The sequence below is a fragment of the Aulostomus chinensis genome, chromosome 9, assembly GCF_037954235.1.
Source record: "Aulostomus chinensis isolate RoL2024-O1b breed Wild chromosome 9, RoL_Achi_v1.0, whole genome shotgun sequence".
Classification (NCBI taxonomy): domain Eukaryota; kingdom Metazoa; phylum Chordata; class Actinopteri; order Syngnathiformes; family Aulostomidae; genus Aulostomus; species Aulostomus chinensis.
The window spans coordinates 17,268,374-17,292,294 of NC_141328.1; the positions used below are offsets into that span (position 1 = coordinate 17,268,374).

Below are 23,921 nucleotides of genomic sequence, written 5' to 3' on the forward strand. Positions count from 1 at the left end.
AAATTACAGTCGATGGAGATACTATGGTTTTGCTGGAGCCATGTTGACCCTCACACAGAGGTCAAAGCAAGGAGTCATGTACTCTACCAATATTTTCTGATGTGTTGAATCCACTTCATGCAGTTCTCAAATTGTTTCAGGAGGAGATCAATGATAAGACACTCAATACACTCAGGGATGGCTGTGATGGTAAACTTACCTTTAAATCATATGATGAAATTATGGACCCCGTTATGCCTAAAATATCAATGACATGCTTGTGCTCGTCTGCGCATAGGTTTTGCTGGTTTATTGTACAGGAAGAGGGAAAATATGGAAGACTCCGCTCAGCCTGTGGCCTCCACCTCTAGGCCTTCAAGAATGCGAAAGGTAAGGTATATTTTCTTGTAGTCCTATGTCCATCTTTTAAAGTGAACCTTAGCAAGAACACACCATGAACACAGAACCCCTGAAAAGTCTGTCCTGCTGATCTCTGCTGCTTGAACACGGCAATGCCCTATCAACTAACGCGAGCCTATTTATACAGGTTGGAGCAGACAGTGTGAGGGCCTTAACCCCTAAGGATCCTGTTTTGCGATGCTCTAGGCCTAACTGATGACTGGTTGCTGCCTGGAGAACAACACTTTCAGTCCCTGGAGCCTTTTTTTTTTTGGCATTTCTCCTTCATATTTTTTTAATCATGCAGTGAAAGAGCATATGGAGGATGATGATTCAAATAATATCAGCATTCATAAGAATTGTAGTTCATCGGGCAAGGCAAGGCAATTTTAATTGTATAGCCCGTTTTCACCAACAGTTTGTCTCAAAGGGCTTCACATGGCATCATAACAACATCCTCTGCCCTCAGACCCTCACATCGACTGAGGAAAAACTCCATAGAAAACCCTTTTAACAGGGAAAAATCTGAGAAACCTCAGGGTGAGCAACAGAGGAGGGATCCCTCACCCAGGACGGACAGACGTGCAGTAGATGTTGTTACAGACAAGAAAACAGTTTACAATACAAAATGTGGAAAACATGGAAATGTTAATAACAGTTGAAGAAGGAAGCTTCTGGTAGGGGAGGCAGGGAGAGCAAGCCAGCTTGATGGGGGACTGGATGGCAGACTGGTTCATGGGAGGGGAGCCGAGGTCAGTGTAACAGCAGGGGATAAAAAAAAATGGGGGGTGGGGGGGCAATGCAGGCGGCGGTTGGAGCAGAGAGATGGAGTTCTGGTGGATCTGTGGAAACACAGAGAGACACCAAGGCCAAACTACAAAGTGCAACAAGTAATGGTAATGACAGTTCCAAAATGTGCAGGGTGGAGAGGGGGGGAGGGCTTAATGTAACCTGACGTGTCCCCCAGCAGTCTAAGCCTATAGCAGCATAGCTATCAATGGTTCAGAGCTACCTGAACCAATCCTAACTGAAAGCTCTGTCATAGAGGAAGGTCTTAAGTCTGGACTTAAAAGTAGTCAGAGTGTCTGCCTCTCTGACCCATGGAGGGAGCTGGTTCCACAGTAGAGGAGCCCAGTAACTGAAGGCTCTAACTCCCTGTCTGCTTTTAGAGATACTGGGAATCACTAAAAGACCTGCATTCTGGGAGTGGACTGCTCTGGTAGGACAGTAGGGACTAATGAGTTCTTTCAAATAGGATGGAGCTTCATCATTGAGAGCCTTATAAGTCAGCAGAAGGATTTTGAAGTCGATTGTAGATCCTAGAGGAAGCAAGTGGAGAGAAGCTAAAGTGGAGAGATGTGTTCTCTCTTCTTAACTCCCATCAAAACCCTCGCTGCAGCGTTCTGGACCAGCTGGAGACTCTTTAGAGCAGGGGTGGGCAACCATGTGCCATGGAGGGCCGTGTGTATGCAGGTTTTCCTTCCAACCAAACATTCTAACAGGTGATTCCACTGATTAACACACCTTCAGCAACAGAAGAGTGTTAATCAGTGGAATCACCTGTTAAAGTGTTTGGTTGGAAGGAAAACCTGCATACACACGGCCCTCCATGGCACATGGTTGCCCACCCCTGCTTTAGAGAGTATTTAGGACATTCTGACAAGAGAGTTGCAGTAGTCCAGCCTAGAAGTGATAAATGCATGCTCCAGTTTTTCAGCATCACTCTGGGAAAGGATATTCCTAATCTTAGCGATACTGCGCAGATGGAAGAAGGCGGTCCTCGTCACATGCTTTATGTGGGAGCTGAAGGAAAGGTCCTGGTCAAAAATGACTCCAAGGTCCCTTGCAGTTGTACTCGGGGTCAGGGTGGTGCCATCTAGAGTAGAGATCCGTTGAGAGAGTGTGTCACTGAGGTGTTTAGGTCCAAACATGATGACCTCAGTTTTATCTGAATTTAGCAGCAAGAAGTTAGAGGACATCCAGGATTTAGTTTTTCAGGCAGTCTCGTAGATTAGTTAACTGGCTTGTGTCGTCTGGCTCCATCGACAAGTACAGTTGTGTGTCATCTGCAGAACAGTGAAAGTTGATCGAGTACTTCCAGATTATATCACCTCATGGGAGCATGTAAAGAATCGGTCCTAAAACTGAACCCTGTGGTACACCATATGTAACTGTGCTATACTCCGAAACCTGTTAGATAAGTAGGACTTAAACCATTTTAGGGCAGGTCCTTTAATCCCAATTTCATGGTCTAGTCTCTGAAGCAGGATGCTGTGGTTGATGGTGTCAAATGCAGCACTGAGGTCCAAAAGGACAAGCACAGAGACAAGAGCTCTGTCTGAAGCTATGAGAAGATCATTAGAGACTCTGACCAGTGCTGTTTCAGTGCTATGGTGTTCCCTGAATCCAGACTGGAAGGCTTCAGAGAGATCGTTGTTGTGCAGATGTTCATGTGGCTGCTCCAGGACAACCTTCTCAAGGATCTTGGAGATGTAGGGGAGGTTGGATATTGGCCTATAGTTGGCTAACACATCTGGGTCAAGAGAAGGTTTTTTAAGTAAAGGGTTAATGACAGCCACCTTAAAGGCCTGTGGCACATAACCTGTGACTAAAGGAAAGATTAATTTGGTTTAATATGGACGTGCTGACTAGAGGGAAGGCATCCTTAAGTAGTCTTGTCATGATGGGATCCAGCAGACAAGTGGTTTACTTGGAGGAAGTAACTGCAGAAGTTAAGTCTGACAGGTCGATGGGGGAGAAGCTGTCCAAATATGCACCAAGTCTGGGAGGTGCTTCTATGGGGACTGTAGTCTGTCCTCCATTACTGGCAATCTTCGTTCTAATATTCACAATCTTTTCAGTAAAGAAAGATAGGAAGTCGTTACTGCTGAGAGTTGGGGGGATGCATGGCTCAACAGCACTATGGTTCTTGGTGAGCCTGCCCACGGTGTTGAAGAGGAACCTGGATTTGTTCTTATTCTTGTCTATTAAGGATGAGTAGTAAGCGCTTCTAGCATTACAGAGTTCTTTTTTATATATTAATAAACTATCTTTCCAGGCTTGGCGGCCTTCCTCATGCTGGCTGGAATGTGTCTTCCTTTCCAGTTGTCTCGTCTTCTGTTTCAAGGCACGCAGCTTTGGGCTGTACCAGGGAACTATTCTTTTTTGGCTGATAACCTTCTTTTTCAGGGGAGCTACGGCATCAAGTGTCCCAAGGAGTGCTGCTGCAGTGCTGTCCACAAGATAGTCTCTCTGCCCATTATATCACTACAAGATGTGGCAGCCAGCTCTGCTGGAATAAGCTCCTTAAATCGAGAAACAGCAGTGTCAGATAAACATCTACTGAAGCGGGATTTTTTTCCCAGGTAGGATATAATTAGTTTAAGTAAATTCAAATGTAATTAAGGAGTGATCAGACAAGACGGGGTTTTGAGGAAGAACTGTGATGCAGTCAGCTTCTGTTCCATAAGTGAGTACTAAATCAAGGATGTAATTAAAAGTGTGAGTGGGTTTGTTTACCCTCTGACAGAAGCCAACTGAATCAAGAAGCAACTTAAACGCAGTGGCCAGACAATCATCTTCGACATCCACATGGATGTTAAAGTCACCCACGATAATGACTTTGTCTGAATTAAATGCCAAGTTTGACAGAAAGTCAGGGAATTCTTCTAAGAACTCAGAATAAGGTGCAGGAGGACGATACACCACAGCAAGTAAGAGTGGTTTCTCTGCTTTCCAGACTTACCAGACAGTCAGGCTCTCAAATGAATTAAATGAACAATTAGGTCGAGGGTTAATGAGCAAATTTGACTGATAAACTGCAGCTACTCTTCCTCCTCTGCCAGTGGTACGAGGTACTTGGTAGTTAATGTAACCAGGAGGGGAAGATTCATTGAAACTAACATACTCATCTTGCTGCACCCAGGTTTCAGTAAGTGCTAATACACCAATTTGATAATTTGTAATTAAATCGTTCACTGGGAGAGACTTGGATGGGAGAGACTGAATATTTAGCAAACCACATTTAATAGTTGTACTGGGTTGATTTGATGGAGCAGTGGTTTTAATTTTAACTAAGTTGCTATAGGTTACTCCTCCAGATTTGGGTGTAGGCTTATACAGCCTCGGGGCAGACAGTTTCTATAGGCTGGGTGGGTGACAACACGAAGGAACCAGCAGAGGGGCGTGTTAAACTGCAGCTCTGCCTGCTGGTCTGAACTCTGGATGGTGCATCTCTCTTATCTAGGAACATAGGCCAATTTACTAGCCATACTAATCCCTGACAAGCACCCAAAGTAGGATGGACGCCATCTCTCCGAATCAGACCAGGCTTTCCCCAGAAGGAGCTCCAATTGTCTCTATAAGCCATGTTGTTATCTAAGCACCTAGACCTTGGACCTAGACATCCAGCGATGGAATGAATGCATGCGGCTAAACATGTCGTCACTCGCTGAATTTGGAAAAAAAGTGTGTTTTAGGACTGTAATTTGAGTCAGGAATAAAAAACATTTTCGGTCGTGAAGGTCCGGGAAAGTTTTAAGAGAAAATACGAAATGTAGATCGCTAGAAAAAGGAAATTTGGCAGTAGATCAGACAAAAGTGGTTAAGAGTAAAAAGAATTTGAAGAATTATGAAAGGGCAAAAACTAAAGGATGGTGGCAAATTAAGATTTGTTTGTGCCGCAGTGAGGTGATTAGTTGTCGTCTGGTGTCAGCAGGCTCCAGGAACCACCAATCTAAAATCAACGTCTCATTCTGGCTGCTTCCCTCTCGCTGCAGACTTCGCTTTACACATGCAGCCACCTGACATTTCTTCCTATTGTGATTCTTTGTTGATGCATTTTTTATAATTTCCTGTTCAAATCTGCTTTGGAGGAAATGTCAATGTCTTCACGGTCGACCGCAGGTTCCTCGTCCGAGTGTCCAAGGTGGACAACTGAGGCACCGTTTCAGCCCAGCGATGACCCGGGAAATGCGAGCCGTGAACTGAGCGGGGCCATTTGGCCTCCACACTTGTGACCATCAACTGGTGACAGACATTCTTTAGAGGGAAATCAAGACTGCACATGCCACAAAAATGAAGATAATAAAATCGGACTCAGTGGGCTCTGCCAAGCAGCCTGAAGCCCCCTCCCTACACCACCCATTAATTCAATCCAAATGACAGACTAACAACAGATTTGGGGTTAAACAAAATGAGATTTAGGGGTCAATGGGAGAGAAACAAAAAAGATGAAAAAAGAAAATTCAGGCACACAGACAAATTTAATGTTCACATCTGCACAGCAGCCCAGATGCCCAACCAAAGGCATCAGCTGTCTGGACACACACTCGCACAAAGGTAAGCAGACAAACCTGTTTATACGACCTCCCAGGGTGATTGTCACCAGCTGAGGGAGATGATCACCACAGGTGCAAGCAATGGATCCTGATCCTGATCCTAAACAGCTGAGCGAGTGAAACGCCACAACAGAACTAAACCCTAGTTTTATTCAGGGTTGCTTTCAAAAATCAAACCACGACAGTCTTTAACAGAAAAAAGCTGTATCCTTTTACAAGCCCGTCATTGTCTGTGATAGCTGTCGCCGACTCCATGTCCCGGAGTCCGCTGTGGTTATTGCAGTTTTTCCAAATTGTTTCCACACAAATACTGGTGCTTGAGACACAGTGACCACAACATTTAACACATACGCCAACCCCATCAACCAATTCCGTGAAACTGCAAGCACAATTCCTGCTTTACACTCAAATTACAGTCCTAAAACACACTTTTTTTCAAAACACTACACACAATTCTCTGCATATGGCACAATTTTCATGAAGAAAATCTCTTGTTTTCACAAGGAACACATTGTCAGTCGAAATTCTAAAGTTAATTGCCCTACTATGCACACTGACTCATCACATGGGCAAACACCTGTCATGCAGTTTTACAATTTAGCAATCAGAGCTTTACTATAAGTGCAAAAGGTGAGCGCTTCTGTTTTGGAGCATTGGATGCCAACATTGGAGCCAGAGTGAGAGGACGGAGGGCCATAATCTCTGATCACATCCGAGCCACTTTGGTTGACCATGTGATCAACCTCAATCCTATTGAGGAATTTTTTTCGTGCCTGGAGATGGAATGTGTGTGACCAAAATGTGTCCACAAATGCGTAAACCCCTTCTCTACGCTATGGAAGACGCATGTGGAGATATAGCAGCTGATGTTCATGGCTGGATTCGCCACACTAGGCAATATTTCCCCCACTACTTTGCCGGGGGAAAAATTGCTTGTGATGTGGATGAGGTGCTGTGGCCAGACCAAAACGGAAGAAGATGCAGCATTGGGTTTGTTTTGTATGTAGACCACTCCATGTGCAATTTTTTTGTTGGTTGGGATGTACACTGTGTACATTGTTTTTATGGGGGAAAATAAAATGTATTTGTGTGTTCTAAGTATAAAAACAATATTCTAAAATATTTCACAACACTGGTGGCACGGTGGTGCAGTGGTCAGCACTGTTTCCTCATGGCAAGAAGGTTCCGGGTTCGAGTCCTGGCTCAAACACTGGATCTTTCTGTGTGAGTCTGCATGTTCTCCCTGTTCCTGCGTGGGTTCTCTCTGGTACTCCAGCTTCCTCCCACAGTCCAAAGACATCAAGAGGGGACGAGGCTGATTGATACTCTAAATTGACCGTAGGTGTGACTGTGACTGTGAATGGTTGTCTGTCTCTATGTGTTGGCCCTGTGATGGACTGGCGACCCCCCTGCCCAAAAGCCGCTGGGATAGGCTCCAGCCATCTTGCGGCCCTTAACAGGATAAGCAGAGGAAAATGGATGGATTTTACAGCACATTTGTGGCAGTTGAGGTGGTTCGGGCATCTTGTGGATGGACGCCTCCCTCAGGAGGTTTTCCAGGCATGTCCGAGTGGGAGGAGGCGTCAGGGCCGACCCAAGACACGCTGGAGGGATTATATCTCTCGGCTGGCCTGGGAACGCCTTGGGATTCCCCTGGAAGAGCCGGTGGAAGTGGCTGGGGAGAGGACAATCTGGGTTACCTTGCTGAGGCTGCTGCCCCCGCGACCCAGACCGGGATAAGTGGAGGACGACAAGACTTACGGATGCACTGTCTGTAGTAAGTGTAACACTGAACAAAAAAAAAGACCTAAGTCATTATGATGAATGGAGAAGAAGCGTTTTCCATTCATCGTAGTGTTTTACATCAAGCACATAGGTGTTCAACTGTTTCTTCTAAATGTCTATTCAGGTGGTGTGTGTCTGTCATTTGAAAAAAAAATACCATTTTGAGAAGAAATAACACTTTTTTTACAGTAAAGTTTCATTTTTGCAGGAGAATTGAGGGGTTTTGCCCTTTGTGTGCGGTAGAGTTCTGAAAGTACGAGGCATGCTTTCAGAAAATGTGAGAAAATCTCAACTTGCCTCAGAGTTGGCGTAAATTATTAATGCTGCAGTGTCTGCTTGGTTCATTTATTACTTTAGAGGTTTATTAATCTCACAGATTTTTCCCAAACGTAATAATTCACTCGTTAAAAGAATCATTGCTTTTTATGGAGTAAGCCAGTAGGCCCTGTTTATGTAATCAAAAGTGGACGGTCTAAGGCAAAGTCAGCTGGGGGTTTTTTCTTTGTAAATGACCATAAACTGTGCGCGGGGATTTAGAAGCAGAATTACAGCATCTATCTCTGTAAAACCTGATGTGAAACAACAAACCACGGAAATTGACTTTCAAAGCAGCACGCCGGCGGTGATGGCAGATAATTTCTGAACCAGAGAAACCTTGATGATATATCAAGTCAATATTTGATTGCTTTTCTTTGCTGTTTTTATTGCCGTTCCTATAGGCTTTGTGTAGCATTGTGGTTCTGCAGGGAACTGGTTCACTACAGGAGGTGGTTTCAGAGAACTGCAAGGTTTGGAAATTGTGTTACTGATAATAAAAAGAAAATAAACTTTTGAGCACCTGTTAACGTTTGCCCGGGAGTATCAATAAGCTCACTCACTGGAGTTGTCGCCGACCACTTTTGGAACTAGTTTTTAGATTTGTCCCATGATATTTCCTGCATGTGGAGACATTACCGCACACATGAAAAGGCTACAACCGTTGAAAATTTAAATAAACATCAGAACTTTAATTTGAAAAAACAAATCACCTGTAGGCTCCGCCGATAATCCTGTCAGAAATTCAAAGCATCAATGAAGTTTTGTTGCTGATTGTTGTGCGTAACGTCATGCTGTCTCTTACTGTTAGCGTGTGTGTTCCAAGATACTCTCCTCATGTGTCCTGGGGTGGGTGTCACTGCAGCCCATCTACAGAGCAGCAGGTACAGCTGAAGCAGTCGTGATGTTCGCCATAATAACTTCACATGTTGCAGTGGAGGTGGAAAGTGATCTTTGACCTGTTTTTGAAGCAGAGTGTGTGCGGGTGCGTTGTCTCAGCTTACTGTTTGAAAACTGTACTTTTAAATAACAGGAAAAATACTAAACTGTCGACTTAAGACGTGTTTTTTTTTTGTTCATCAAAGGTGGAAATACTTTGTGCTGCCTTAAGATAGTAACATGGCAACACATCACCAACAACACCTCTTTTTCAGATTCATAAAGCCATTCGTGCGTGGGTCGGCTCTGAAGGAGTTATTACGCCGATTTTATATATAAAAGCCAACAACTGCATGGACATGTCACTCAACCTGTTGCCTTTTAAATGAGCAGAGCAGAATCTTATGACAGGGACGACGTTGTCCGTGTCAGAGGTGTTCGACAGTACACACACACACACACACACACAGAGGTTTATACAGGTATCCTTATAAGGACATTTCATTGACTTCCATTCATCTGGAAAGTCTAACTCAATCCCTAATCCTCATCCTAACCCTAACTCTCACCAATTGATGCCTAATCCTAACTTTAACCCAACCTCAATTCATACTTTAACTTTGACCAGGAAATTATGTTGCACCATATTAGTGGCATTATTAGCCAAACTATACACAGTGTTTCGATGGTTCTTTTCTAAAACCATCAGCGGCTCCTATGTTTCACTCTCACAAAATACTTAAAAAAAAACTATTAAAGGGAGTATTAATGGGTTTTGTCTTATTCGATGCAACTTTATGGTCTGAACCAAAGTGTGAAATGTGATTCTTTTGGCGATCGCTCTTTTCTCCAAGGGGTGGGGGGGCGGGGGGCATGGGGCAGTTTAATAGAAGTCATTCTCTGTCCTGTCGCTTGAGTCTCATCGATCCATCCATTTTCTATACCGCATACCTGTTAAGGGTCACAGGGGGGTTCACCCTGGATGGGTCGCCGATGCTTCGCCGTGGTCAGGAGTGACGATCGAACCAGCGACCTTCGGTTGCCACTCTTTCTCCGAGCCATGCCGCCCCTATGAGTCAAATCTACTCTCTGATTATTACGTCTCTCCTTTACCGTTCACGTTTTGATGTTCCGAATTCACCCTGTTTTGTAATTCAATGCTGTACATTCATCTATTTACTGTATGTGGAGTTGCATGATCACTATGAACGTACTTTCTAGAGGTTCTAGAGGTTTTTTTATGCTGTGATGGCACTTTCACTGCATTCATTGATGAGATTTGGCCTTCATCAAAGTGTTCCAGTTCACATCCATATTTTAGAGACTATGAACCTGCAGAAGTGCATCTGCTCATTGATTGATTGAATAAAAATGTTTTATTAAAGAAGTCAGTCCTTCCACAGTATTCTTGAGGTGTTCTGAATCTGGTAATCCTCATACTGTTCTTTTTTTATTTTGTCTCGAAGAAAACAGTACCCCAAAAAAGAGAGTTTATTTGTAGTATGAGCACGCGTAGACCCACGGCACGGTTTAGATTAAAGCTTCAAAAAGTATAAAATGATAAAAGCTTACATAATGGAAACTCTTGTTCATGCATTTCTGTTTCCAATTCTGCTGTTTTGTCTTTACTCAAGTTAATTAAAAAAAAAAAGTGATTTAACTTGTGATGCGCAGATTTATAACTTTAAACCGTATGGTTGATTCAAGGTTTAGCAGAGAGCATAGTGAGTTAATAAAGGGAGGGGTGTAACTTATTAAAGAGAGACAATATCGATGAGTTTGGGCGAAAGAAGAAGTTGAGGAGGGGAGAGGAGACGTCAATAGCTGAGAGGTTTAATGTATTCTGATTATGTTCGATGATTTCAGGTTTGAATAATGAACAAACAAACTACAAAAAAAGATCCATTTCAGATGGGGAGGCTGAAGGGTCGCCCACAGGATCCTTGCTTGTCCTTTAGCAAGATCTTCAGCCCCTAAATGGTCCTGATGAGTAGGTTGTGTGTGTGTGTGTGTGTGTGTGTGTGTGTGTGCGCGCGCAAATATGTGAACAAGGAAATACTGACAAGCAAACTGAGTACCGATAAAGAGTTAGAAAGCGGCTAAATGAATACAGTCCACTTACCTGCTATTTGCTTCGTCATAAGTGATGACTCTCATAGGTTCTGACTCATAACCTATGAGAGTAGAACCCTAGAAGGTCAGAGGTTTTATAACTACACACAAAACTCTTAAGGTGTGTTCACATCGAACGCAATGCAAATTTTCACGTCGTGTTATTCATGCGATTTGGCCGCAGGATGTATTCGTGTCTTTCACGCAAACTTTTTTCCCCCGCAAGGAGAATTTATTTCCGCCGTTTCTTTCCACCATCAACCATGGCTGACTTTACAACCGTAGGCGGCGGTCCAGCACCTGGACGATGGCTGTTTCCAGCGGTGCTTCAGGCTGACAAGGGCCCAGTTCGACCTGTTGGCAAGGATCAACGGCGATGACTGTGCCGTCACTGACGCCAGGGGAATCTCAACTCTGATAGGCTCTCTCCACACAACATCACACGAATTTGATGTGCAAGGTGAATATTTTCTCACATCATTCGCATCAGGTTATTGGCGTCATTCGTGCTGCCTTGTGAATGTGCATACGAATTAGCATCTCTTGGCCTCTCTACATTGACTTTACATGTAATCTTAACACACGAAACATTCACGTCGCATTTGGTGTGAACCTTTGGAGGTGAGTCCAGTTGCCTAAACTGATTACTTTTGAGAATTACGATGACCTGGATGACTGAGAATATACACAAACACATTCACCAATCAGCCCCACACACACACACACACACACACACACACACAGTGTGATTTGTCCAGATACACTGATATCAGAGCTGAGAATAATAAAAAGAATAAAAATAACTGTTTGTGCTGGAGCTAGAAACCATCGTACTGCATACCCCCCCCCCCCCCCCCCCCCCACAGTGTGTCCAGAATTCAATTTTGCAATTTGGCCCTCCTCCCCATCTTGAGAACTTGAGGGGTAATAACGTGGGGCCTTTATCACCTCTTGATACAACGATGCCACGCACACACCAGTTCAAACACATTTGGAGCCATGAAATTGAATGATTAAAGACAATTCTCTCTCCTGCAACATTTATCAATTTATCAGCAGCTTGCTGTTTAATTTATTCCCTGCTCAAGCTCCCAAGTAAACACAAGAGATTGCTCTCAGGTTCGCCAGCCAAATGTCACCATATTTCCCAAGCGAGAGAGAAACAGAGCATCTTGGCATCAAGCCGATGATAAATTGAGACTTCTTAAGATAGAACCCAAGAAACCTGTTCATTTAACAGCTAACCAGTGCTGACAGGCTGCTGGAAACATGCAACATCCGAGCCTCACCAGTACCGGAGGAGGGATGAGAATTCATTTGATTTTTAGAGAAACGTATCATTTGGCTCTGGAAAAAGGAAGAAGGTCAGTTCATGGAAGGTTTTTCAGTCAGGTGAAGTAATGTTTGGACTTGGATTGGGGAATTTTTCACCATTTGCTTTTGCTAATTTATAAATTTAATCCCATCTTCCTGGGCCTTTCCAGCCTCAACTTGTTGAGGTTCATTCATAATCCCATTAACTTTTTCTTCAGTTTTCATCTTTGCTGTCCCTCCTTACCTTGGTGTTTTATTTTGAGCACATCTTCTTCTAAGTTAATATTTTCTTTTGAAAATCACTTGCCCTTTTTTTTAATTCTTCCCGCCCTCTTCTCCACCTCTTTTTTGTTGAATTACCCATCTCTCTGTTTATCAATTCTAATTAACTACAGCTCTGTTCCCAGTGTTGATTGAGTTGAACTAATAATTTGAACTTATTTATCAATTTTATTTGAATATTGATATGAATGTTGTGCCATGTGTTTTATGCGTGGAGAGCATGTCAGCTCCATGTTAGCTCACTATTTTCCTTCATGTAAATAAGAAATTTCTATTCAAGGAATTGTTCCTTGCGCTCCAAAGTAGAATTATGATCTATTTATACTAGAGACTTCCTTGAAAAGGGATTTGTAGTTTTTATAAGATGAGTCATAATTCCCCCACTGTGCAAACTTGCATCATCACAGTTATTTATAGTGTGTGTGTGTGTGTGTGTGTGTGTGTGTGTGTGTGTGTGTGTGTGTGTGTGTATTAGGAAAACCTCACGCTTTGTGCAGCAGTGATATGGTGTCACTAAACACAGCTACGAGTGTTTGTTTAGTGATTACGCACTACTAACAACTGCCTTTCAACAGCGGTTACTCTCCTAGCTTCACTCCTCTTTACAGTGTGTGTTTTTACAGAGGCAGAAGGGAAGAGATTCTCCCTGGTTATGAAAGTAAAGAATCATATTTAATTATAATGAAGCAGAGAGGGCGGGAAACAACTACAGATTCAACCCGGTTGTGTGGACGTTGAGGAGGCAGAGGAGTATAAGTGAAGTGAGTCACTTGACTGATTTGTAAAGTGATTTGTTCTGGAAGAACAGAATGATTGAACTGTTGACGGGCTGTTACACACGCCGGCAATCAAGTGGGACGGCAGCATTTCTCTGCATATTGATGATAAGTAGTTCATCAAGACGAGTGAAGTGTGTCCCCTCAGCTCTGTCATCACTGAAAAATGTAAATATTAATTATTATACATTATAAAATTTCAGAGGCGGGGTCTATTTTGAATCATTTTAATGTTGACTTGATGTGGTTTGTCTCCTAAGGGTTAACAATGGAAAGTACTAAACTGGCCCCGAGGCTACAACAGCTCATAGTATGGATAATCTCAAACATGATCGGCTCTACTGTCTGTGCTTGTGTCAGCATACTTTGATATACATTTTGAAGTCAGCCAGAGAAAGGTGAGGGACTACAGAATCTGTTTGTTTTTTTTTAAGGTTTTTATGGTTTTTTTTCTTTTTTGAAAAAAAAAAAGAGGGAAAACAGAAGATTGAAACATCTCATTCCTGTAACACCTGACATACCAGCATGTGGCATCTTCACGGGCTACTTCCCAAACTGGGTTTTCATCTCTGGACAGTTTACAATGTGTGCTGTACTTTTACTAGACAGTTACGACATGAGAGTAATTCCTCCAAAAAACTCGCTTCATTTTCACCCATTTTTGTATTGTGTTGTTGGTTGTTAAGAGTCACAGAAATGCTTAATGTTGCCTATACCGCCATCTTCTGGCAGCATTGTGTAGCCAGTTTTATTCACTCCCAACTACTGCAGCTGCTGGAAATGCGCTTCTTCTGCATGTTCCTTTTAGTGAAATGTTGACTTGACAAGTTACATGTAACCACAAACATGGTTTTCCTGTTTATCTAAGAAACTTAAATGTTATCTTATACAACGTCAAACTTGTTATCTTGATTTAGACTTTGTGATGCATTTCTGCTATTTTTGACCCAGAATTGGAAGCTCTCTTGCATCCCGTTGCATGTGCGGGGGGGAGGGCAACGAAGGAACTAGTGAAAATGTTTTTACTGTCTACCTTATTGTACGTCTCTCGTTGCCTCTTTGAGCTCAGTTCTTAGATGGTCTGAAGGAGTTTCCTCAGTTTGTATTTCTCCAGAACAGTTTCTCTTACTTGCATTTATCAAAAACACATTCAGATCAATCCAAGTTCTCTGTACAATGATGCACCTGTTGGGATTTCTACCATCAGGCAGAGAGATAATTGAGCCCTGAAGATGAGAAATCAGATTTGAAGAATTCTCTCGTGACACAGCATCAATGTGCAGTGCATGGCGGAAGCTCTTCATTCGCTGGCCGATGTTAATGGGACCATCGGTACAGCGCGCATGTACCTTCAGCATCATAGCCTCTACATAGTCTTTTTCTGTCTGTTCCACCTGAAGTCTCAGCTTGGATATCAGCATGTCCTGGCTAATCTGACTAAAACTGAGCTCATTGTCTTTCCGGCATGTCCCTCAGTTCAACCAAAGATCAGTGTTCTGCTCGATTCAAATCAACTCCTGCCCACAAACTGTGCCAGAAATCTGGGTGGCATAATTGCTGACCAGCTGACCTTTAAGGTGTATGTGGCCTTGATTGCTCTGTCTTGTCAATATGCCCTCTATAACTTCAGAAGGGTCAGATCCTACAAGCCACACAGGTCAGCACTGTCACCTCACAGAAAGAAGGTTCCTGGTTCGAGCCCAACTCCATCACAGGATCTTTCTGTGTGAGTCTCCATGTTCTCCTGTTCCTGTGTGGGTTCTCTCTGGTACTCCAGCTTCCTCCCACAGTCCAAAGACATCAAGAGGGGACGAGGCTGATTGATACTCTAAATTGACCGTAGGTGTGACTGTGAGTGTGAATGGTTGTCTGTCTCTATGTGTTGGCCCCTGTGATGGACTGGTGACCTGTCCAGGGTGAAACCCTCCTCTTGTCTGAAGGCTGCTAGGATAGGCTCCAGCCCCCCCCCCCCCCCCCCCCCCCGCGACGCTTAACAGGATAAACGGAAGAAAATGAATGGATGGATCGTTGAAAAAAAACAGGCAGTTCTTCTGCCGCTTGATGGCAGCACCTGCGGCCGATCAAACTCAAAGCAAAAGCAAAGGATTGTCACACCGAAAAGTGACATTGCAACAATGAGACACAGGGCAGAAGTTGGGGGCTGCTCCCATTCTGGACTGGGAATTGCTCAGGATGCCCCAGTCAGAGGTAGGTGATGTGGCCCTGACGGAGCTGCCCCCTCTGAGACCCAGCTTTAGGTAAGCAGTTGGATGGATGGACTTTATATTTAGAGTTAATTTGTTAGAACACTCAAAACCTAACGCAGGAGCACCTGGCGAAACACCAGATTTAAAAGTCAATAAATTCATGGCTTTCATTTGCTTAAAAGCTAGGCTCAAAGCTAACATCTCATGGAGTAACATTAGGGAGTAGAACTTGCAACACACTGCTGCTACTGAGAGCAGCAGTGTGTTGCCTGCAGCCAACACCACAGGTGCAAATAACCCCAAAAATATACTACGACCTGGAATTCACCAGTGTGTGGTGTTACAGGTGATTGATTGATTAGGCTGCTGTTTCACATGTGGTTAAGAAATGTCTAGTTACTGTCTTGATGACAATAACCTGTTGATTGATTATCCTTATCATATCAGCTTGTCATGAGTCCATTGTGTTATTTACAAAGTTGTGCTTTGATTGACAGGTTAGCCCACCCCACTTTCATTTCCAAAAAAGATTAGATTTCTTATTTTTCATCCGTTTTAAAAGAATCTGGAGTTTCCCAGTGGTTAGGTTGATAACGTAGCAAAATAAACCCAGCATCCCTGCTGGAAGTGCAGTCAGATGTTCTCCTGTCTCCTATCAAAGAATGGCAAGTTACCCTTAAAAAGCTTTCGACCACTTTCACCTCAAGAACTCATGCTCATTTACATTGACTCAGTACAATAGTACTACACTAAATTAGGGTTTATTGATAAAACTCCCAGTACCCCAGCCTCCCTCAGGGTGAGGAAGAACCCTCAGGTTCTGCACAAGGCTATGCTTCCACCTTGGACTATTACTCTAAATCTGCTCGTTCCTGCCTGGCATCCTAAGAGGATGTCTCCGCGGAACATCCGTCTTGGGATATCAGGCAGGAACAAACGGAGCTCTGAGAACATCCTGTTTTTCTTCTGCCTTATTGGCAAGGGAAGTGTCCAACACCATGAGGAGATTTTAGTCTCCAAGACTTAAAAGGGAAACACAATAATAAGTGATTGAATTTAAGGAAAATAAAACATTTTTACCTTTCACGTTCTGGAATATTCAAGAACATCAACAGCCGTAAATGCCATTACAATGTGAACAAGCCATGTAATAATCATGCCTCCCACAAGTCTGTTACACTGCGAAGTGTAGACGTTAGGACCATAGTTTTTATTTACATAGAACTCCCAACATGCCACTAAGGTCCCACCTGTAGCTGCTCTCCCCAGGGTCCACCCACACAGGGCTTTCACAGAGCATTTCCAGCTCACAGTACTGAACCCTGCTCTGCTGACAGACCCGAGGACCTCTGGGTCAGCTCTAGTGACAGTGTAACACTGACAGCATTTCTGTGCAAAATGCAGGTGTGCTGACGTGAACCCTGTCAACATCGATGGATATTTATTCTTAAAAGACAGGTTAGCAGTTGCAATATTGAAGACCCTGTCAGACTTAATAATAACTTCAAATAATATATGAGTGCATCTAGTGTTTCCTTTTTCTTTATGGTTCCACTACATAATACATAAACTTAGACTCCATATTTTCCTGCAGCTTGTTTCTGCCCAAGTTGTCCTGAAAATATACAACTTGATTGTGTACTAGAAGTTTGTACAAAGCACAAGGAGACCAGGCAAAACAAAAATCAGCTAAGTCAAGTCAAGTCAGTTTTCTTTGTGTAGCACCAAATCACAACAAAAGTTCTCTCATGACACTCTACAAGTAGAGCAGGTCCAGTACCACACTCCTTCAATGAATCTACACCCAACAATTCTCCATGAGCAGCACATCCTGCAACAGTGGTGAGGAAAACCTTCCTTTTAACAGGCAGGAACGTCGAACAGATCCAGGCTCAATGGGGACGGCCTTCTGCTTTGACCGGTTGGGGGGAAAGAGAGCAGGAGAGCAGGGCAGAGACAAAGACAGATAATGGAGGACGACAGATATACAGAAGAAAAGAGGGACAGAGACAAAGACAGATAATGGAGGAAGACAGATATACAGAAGAAAAGAGGGACAGAGACAAAGAGAGAGAGAAAGGGAAGAGATTGATGGACAGACGGGGACGTGAGCAGGTGGAGCTACAGGTGGCAGCTTGAGCCTCTTCAGGTCTGCAGCCTCCTCCAGCAGCACCCGGGATCTGGGATGAGGGGAGCCTGAAGGCTCCGGAGAAGAAGGGGAGTTAGTAACATGTATGAGTATGATTTATGTATGACAAATATAGGAGGACAGAGAGGAGTAGAGAGAAGCCCAGTGCACCATGGGAGATCCCCCAGCAGCCTAAGCTTACAGCAGCATATCTAAGGGCCAGCCTAAGCAGCCCAACTATAAGCCTGATCAAAAAGGAAGGTCTTAAGTCTGCTCTTAGAGGGTGTCTGCATCCCGGACTGAAACTGGGAGACGGTTCCACAGGAGGGGAGCTTGATAGCTGAAGGCTCTGGCTCCCAGTCTACTTTTGGAAACTCTAGGAACCACAAGTAACCCTGCATCCTGGGAGCGAAGGGTTCTAGCTGGATAAGAGGGGACTATGAGCTCTGTCAGGTAAGAAGGAGCCTGATTATTGAGGACTTTGTATGTTAGAAGAGAATTTTGAATTCTATTCTGAATTTGATAGGGAGCCAAAGCAGAGAAGCCAGTACAGTAGAGACATGGTCTCTTCTACTAGTTCTCTTCTACTAGTTCTCGTCAACACGCCGGCAGCAGCATTTTGGACCAGCTGGAGAGTCTTTAGGGACCTACTGGTGCTGCCTCATAGGAGGGAATTGCAGTAATACAGCCTGGAAGTGACAAAGGCATGGACTAGTTTTTCTGCATCCTTTTGAGACAGGATGTGTCTGATCTTAGCAATGTTTCGTAAATGAAAGAAAGCAGTACTAGAAATTTGCTTAATGTGGGCATTAAAGGACAGATCCTGATCAAAGAGAACTCCAAGGTTCCTTACGGTCGTGCTGGGGGCCAAGGTAATTCCATGCTAAGCCGGCATGTTGATGAGAAACAGAGTGTGTGTGTGTGTGTGTGTGTGTGTGTGTGTGTGTGTGTGTGTGTGTGTGTGTGTGTGTGTGTGTGTGTGTGTGGGCTTGGGAGACTATTTAGAGGCGGAGCATTTGATTGGTTTGAAATCAGCGGGTGTGTGATAATGAGAGTTGCTCTCTGGAGCAGCAGCTGGTGGTAATGCATCAACAAGCTGGATGCCAACTGACATTAAAAAACAAAAACAAAAAAAACCCAAAGTACGCCAGCCAACTTAGTTTGGCCAGTCCCTCAGGCATTAAATTATTAGAATCCTACCCACAAGAGATGCTGCAAATTATTGTGCATTAGGGAAATTTTTGGGTCTGTTGTGCATCATGTAGAGGGCAGAATTATCCTACAAATAAAAAAATTATGATGTAACTGGTAGCAATGTTGTTTACATCTTTTTGTAAACAAGTTTACAAGGTTTATAAATTGATGAAACTGTACGAAATGTGTACATACTGTATATACATGCATCGATGTCAATAACGGAGTTTTCAGATTGAAATAAAAACAATCTTTTTTTTTGTTTGGCAACATTGTAAATTTAAGATTAAGGCAAACAAGCGCGCAGGCAATCTTCCTCCTAAACGTCCCTTGAAGTAGCATGTCGTTGATGCACAATTCTATGAGATGTAACGTTGTTACAGTGCACTGTTATCTATGTTGAAGCTGGTATTAAGATAGTAAAACTTTGGTACGTCATCTATTATTATGTTGATGTTTTTTAGTGGGCTGCACGGTGGTGCAGTGGTCAGCACTGTCGCCTCACATCAAGAAGGTTCTGGTTCGAGTCCCGGCTCCGGCACAGGATCTTTCTGTGTGGAGTCTGCATGTTCTCCCTGTTCCTGTGTGGGTTCTCTCTGGTACTCTGGCTTCCTCCCACAGTCCAAAGACATCAAGAGGGGACGAGGCTGATTGATACTCTAAATTGACCGTAGGTGTGACTGTGAGTGTGAATGGTTGTCTGTCTCTATGTGTTGGTCCTGTGATGGACTGGTGACCTGTCCAGGGTGAACCCCGCGTCTCACCTGAAGGCTGCTGGGATAGACTCCAGCCCTTGACCCTCGACAGATAAGCGGAAGAAAATGGATGGATGGATGTTTTTTTAGTGTTATGTAATTTTGGGTCACTTTACTTTCCAGTAAAATATAGCGTCTGTTGAATTTAGGAAGGAGAACCAGCCCAGGGGCAGACTCACAGGGTTTTGTAAATAGAAATTCATGGAAAACTTTACAGCAAAATTCAAGAAAGTTGCTGACTGTACTTTTATTTTGAACTCATCAAAGACCTCCTGCCATCATCTGCACCGAGAATCAAGGCTGACGGCGCTGCGCATTTACTGACTGTAACAATTATAGTGCCGTCATATACGGAAGCCCAAGGGGTACTTCACCGAATTAAAATGCTATATAAATGAGATCGACCTGGTCACAGCTAACAGATAAATCATACATGACTTCAACAATTAAAATCAAATATATCATCATACCAATACAGAACATCGAGCCATGACATGTTGGTGCACTGATAGCGCCATGATACACATGCTGTTGAAAATGAAGGAGCAGGAACAAAAGTCAAGTCAGTTTTATTTGTGCAGAACCAAATGACGACCAACGTTCTCTCATTAACCCTAACAAGTAGAGTGTTTTTGTGCAGGTCCCCGTGAGGAAGCACGTCATCGACAGCAGCGACGACCAACTTCCTTTTAACAACAACTGAAGATGGTGTTTGGCTGCTGTCAGGATTAGACTTGCACGGTGTTACACAAAGATAATCTGATCGGTTCATGGCGGTTATCATAAACAAGTGATCAAATGTGTCAAATGTATGTTTCTGTTATAGTACAGAAAACTGAAAGAAACATCGGCTCTATTTCCGTCAACATTAGAAAGACCAAACAAAGCGTTCTATTTGGCTCGGTAGTTGTATTTAAGGATCAAAAATAACTTTCAACATAAATTAATTTATATTATTAGTTTTTATTGTTGGACAGTGAAACTAATCATAACTCAACCTTCGAATCCTCCCAGTGACATAAGCAGCTAGGATGTAGTGCAGCACACATACGGACCTCTCAGAGCCATTTATCTACTCTTTATTATACCTTCAAATAGTGACCGCAACTTTTAATAAAGCTGAGCAGCTCATTGATTTATTAACACTGAAAACCATGCACATACATCGTAATTATTAAGATCGTAAATTATTAAGTTGTCAACTGCTTACTCATGAACTTTGACATCAAACAGGCTCTTAGAAGGCCATAATTGCAATATTAGAGTGTCAGGAAGTGGAATGGCATCTTTTAGGAACCTTTACTCTGTCTCATTTGTCCTCCATTGTTATTCTCTCTCCAGATGTTCATAGCCTTGATCTCTGTCCACACTCTGGGCCTTAAGCGCTGCTCACATCTTCTCTGGTGCAGAAGTCCAGTGGAGCGGTGAGTCCTCACTGTCTTGTGGAATTGACTTGATGTGTTTGAGACAAACAGAAAATGTCAAAGTGAAGCTTTTTCTGAGTCAAAGGTAAATCTACTGCATTTATGAGTTCTAGGGAGAGATACACGGTGTACAGTACAAAAAGCCCTCTGTCCGGACAGCTACTTGTAGAAGAGGAACACAAAGTTGTCATTGATCTTTTCTGTCTCTCCTCTGACCTGGCCTCTATGTTGGTAGTTTGTTATACATCATTTTAGGGCAGCCATAAATGCTTGTGACCTTTATCAAATCTGTTTTTATTCACTATTCACTAAACTCAAGCTTTTTGTCTTTCCAGGAGTGTCAAAGCGCGTCCTGAGCTTCCTCAGCCTGAAGACCGTCCTCTTCTTAGTGTTCACCACACTGATGTTTTGGACACAGATCCGCTCCATCTTTAATGATGAGACAGTAAGTATTCACTGCAACTCTCCATGTCTGCTCCTTCTTTTTAGTGTGTTGGACAGGAAGGTTGAGGAACGAGGAAGCTTCCATTTACAGGTCACTTTGAATGTCTTGAAGATGATTGAGCGTATCGAGAAGGAGGAGCCCACATGAGAGCGTCGCCTCCGATGGGACGGCTTGGGAGGGGTGTTTGGAGGTCCACCATCTCTGCAGTGGTTTTATCCATTTGTAGGATTATGTCTGAAACACCTGATGCAGTTGAGCCGTGGTCACCACAGAAGGTCAGAATTACCCGTTTGAGAGTGGCGTGGATCTTTGATCTGATCTCCTAGGATGGGGGTCAGATGCCAAGTGTCCTGGTCCCTGGGGGCTGTCAAGTATGAGTCGACAACAAAGGGACAAGCTGCTCCGGTGAATCTCACCTCTCCTTGTTGATTGTGTCGACCCATTTTCTAATTAAATCATATTTTATCAATCAAAAATTGTAATCCATCCATCCATTGTCTTCCGCTTATTCCTATGAAGGGTCACGGGGGGGGGGGGGGGGGGGTGGCTGGAGCCTATCCCAGCATCAACGGGTGAGAGGCGGGGTTCACCCTGAACAGGTCACCAGTCCAAAAATTGTAATATTTTCTCTAAATAAATCGTTGTTCATTGAAAAACTCATGTTTCTATCCTGAGAGAATGCGTCCTTCACTTTTACTGCAGTATAAAGTTATCATTTTACACGACTATTTAAATAGAGAAAATATCAACATCGGCCCAATCCGATGTAAAACATTGAAATTTTTGCATCCTGCATCTTTATTTCAATGTAGGCTCTCCCCTAATCAGAAACAGTTCTCAGCACCTCAGCTATCAGAAATGTCATGAGTCTTCAAATGAACCTAAAGGAAGAATTTGAAAGGTTTCATCTGGACCATCAATGTGTGTTTTTCTTCATTTCAGAGCCTCCGCTGTTACTTTGTCAACTCATATTTCTCTGAAAGCTCAACCAAGACCACGTGGATGTCTATAGTCATAGCTTTTGAGTTGTTTGGGTAAATTGTTCAGTAACGCCTTGAATGCAAGATTAAGTAAATGCTGGAAAGGAAATATCTTTTTTTTTCTGCCTTTTAATAATTGCGAGATGTGTATTTCTTCATTGAATTAAAGGGGAACTTCCCGACTGTTGACTTTTTCCCCACCGAGACCTTATTTTTTAAAACTTTTTAAGCGGTGGTGATTTTGAAAAAGAAGGAAAGAAATTGGATTGTACAAAAAAAAAAAAGCATAACAATTACATGTAAAACGGAACAAAGTTGTCCTAAGGGAGGGCCCAATCGTCGGTGTTTGCAGCTCAACTTTTATTATGTCTTGTTGTGAAAAGGAACCCAGCCATGACTTTACATTCTAGTGGAGCATCAGCAGGACAGAGAGCAGCCCCCGTTAGCGATGGTAGCAAGTAGTGATCACTTAATGCGATGCGATTCTTCTTCTCCTCTGAAATTAAATCCTAATAAACACAACGTGGTGCAGATGCATATTTTTTCTTTCTGTTCTATTAAAATGTGTTTTTTTTTCTTGTTCATTAGTTTTATGAGGTTTCTTGCAGCACGGCCATTTTCTCAGAGCTGTTAATTTACTGCCATGCAGAAATATCAGCGATGAGGAGGATTCTGTTCTGTTGAAACATTTCCATCGATACAGAAGGTCAAGGCTGAGGTGCTGGGTTAAGAACATATCGTTATTTGCCAATAAAGATTCTTCAGAAAAGACAAACCTGCTGCCAGATGATGACGAATCATCGTGAATCTCCAGCATGCTCCTTGGAACCTTCTTCATCCCTCCCGCTGCTAAATTTAGCGAGACGTGCTCTGTTGCCACCAACACTCAGACAGATATTAACATAGCATTCACACACACACACACACACACACACACACACACACACCCCAGCTATCGAAATGAAATGTCACATAACACAAAATCTATCAAGGCTTGTGAGACATAGAGATTTTCTACAAATCAATAATGCAGTATTGCAAAACTGCTGTTCCTATTAATGTTATCTTTCAACCAAATGTCATCATAATCCCTCCGTTCCTTTTTTGAGGCCCTGTTAACATATTATTTCAACAAATGATATACATAAAAAAAAAAATCCTAGATCCAAAAGTTCATAAATGAGGCCCATGGTCCTTACTTTCACAGCAACGTTCATGAAAATCTGCTCAGTTTTATTTATACGTTTAATCCTCTAGGAGCAGAATCGCATTCTTGTTTTTGTTTCAGTTCTGAAAACAATTTTACGGCCCTGATTACCAGGGTATTGTCTTATTCCTCAAATGCTCAGATTAGTAGAATAATCCCGTGTACATTTGCGTGTTTTGTAAATTAAACGGACGTCTGGATGAGGAGAAGAACTCAGGGCGCAGAGCATAAGTCGCGAGGACGAGCGCAGGCGAGGAACGTCGAGAAAACGCGACAGGAAGTCGAGGGGTGAAAGTAACCTCCAGCAATAAAACACCAACGGGAACAAAAAGCCTTCAATAAGGCACTTAAGACGAAGATAACGAGAAGAAGGGCTTTCATATCCTGGAGGAGTGGCCGTG

The 23,921-nt window shown here is 43.1% G+C and overlaps 1 long non-coding RNA gene across 1 annotated transcript; it reads left to right on the forward strand.

Moving 5' to 3' along the window:
• Positions 1–17,847: 17,847 nt before the first annotated feature.
• LOC147256119 (uncharacterized) lies at positions 17,848–21,842 on the forward strand. Its single transcript, XR_015117738.1, has 4 exons — positions 17,848–17,968; positions 20,806–20,888; positions 21,224–21,333; positions 21,445–21,842. It is a non-coding gene; the product is annotated as an uncharacterized LOC147256119 (long non-coding RNA).
• The last annotated feature ends 2,079 nt before the right edge of the window (positions 21,843–23,921 follow it).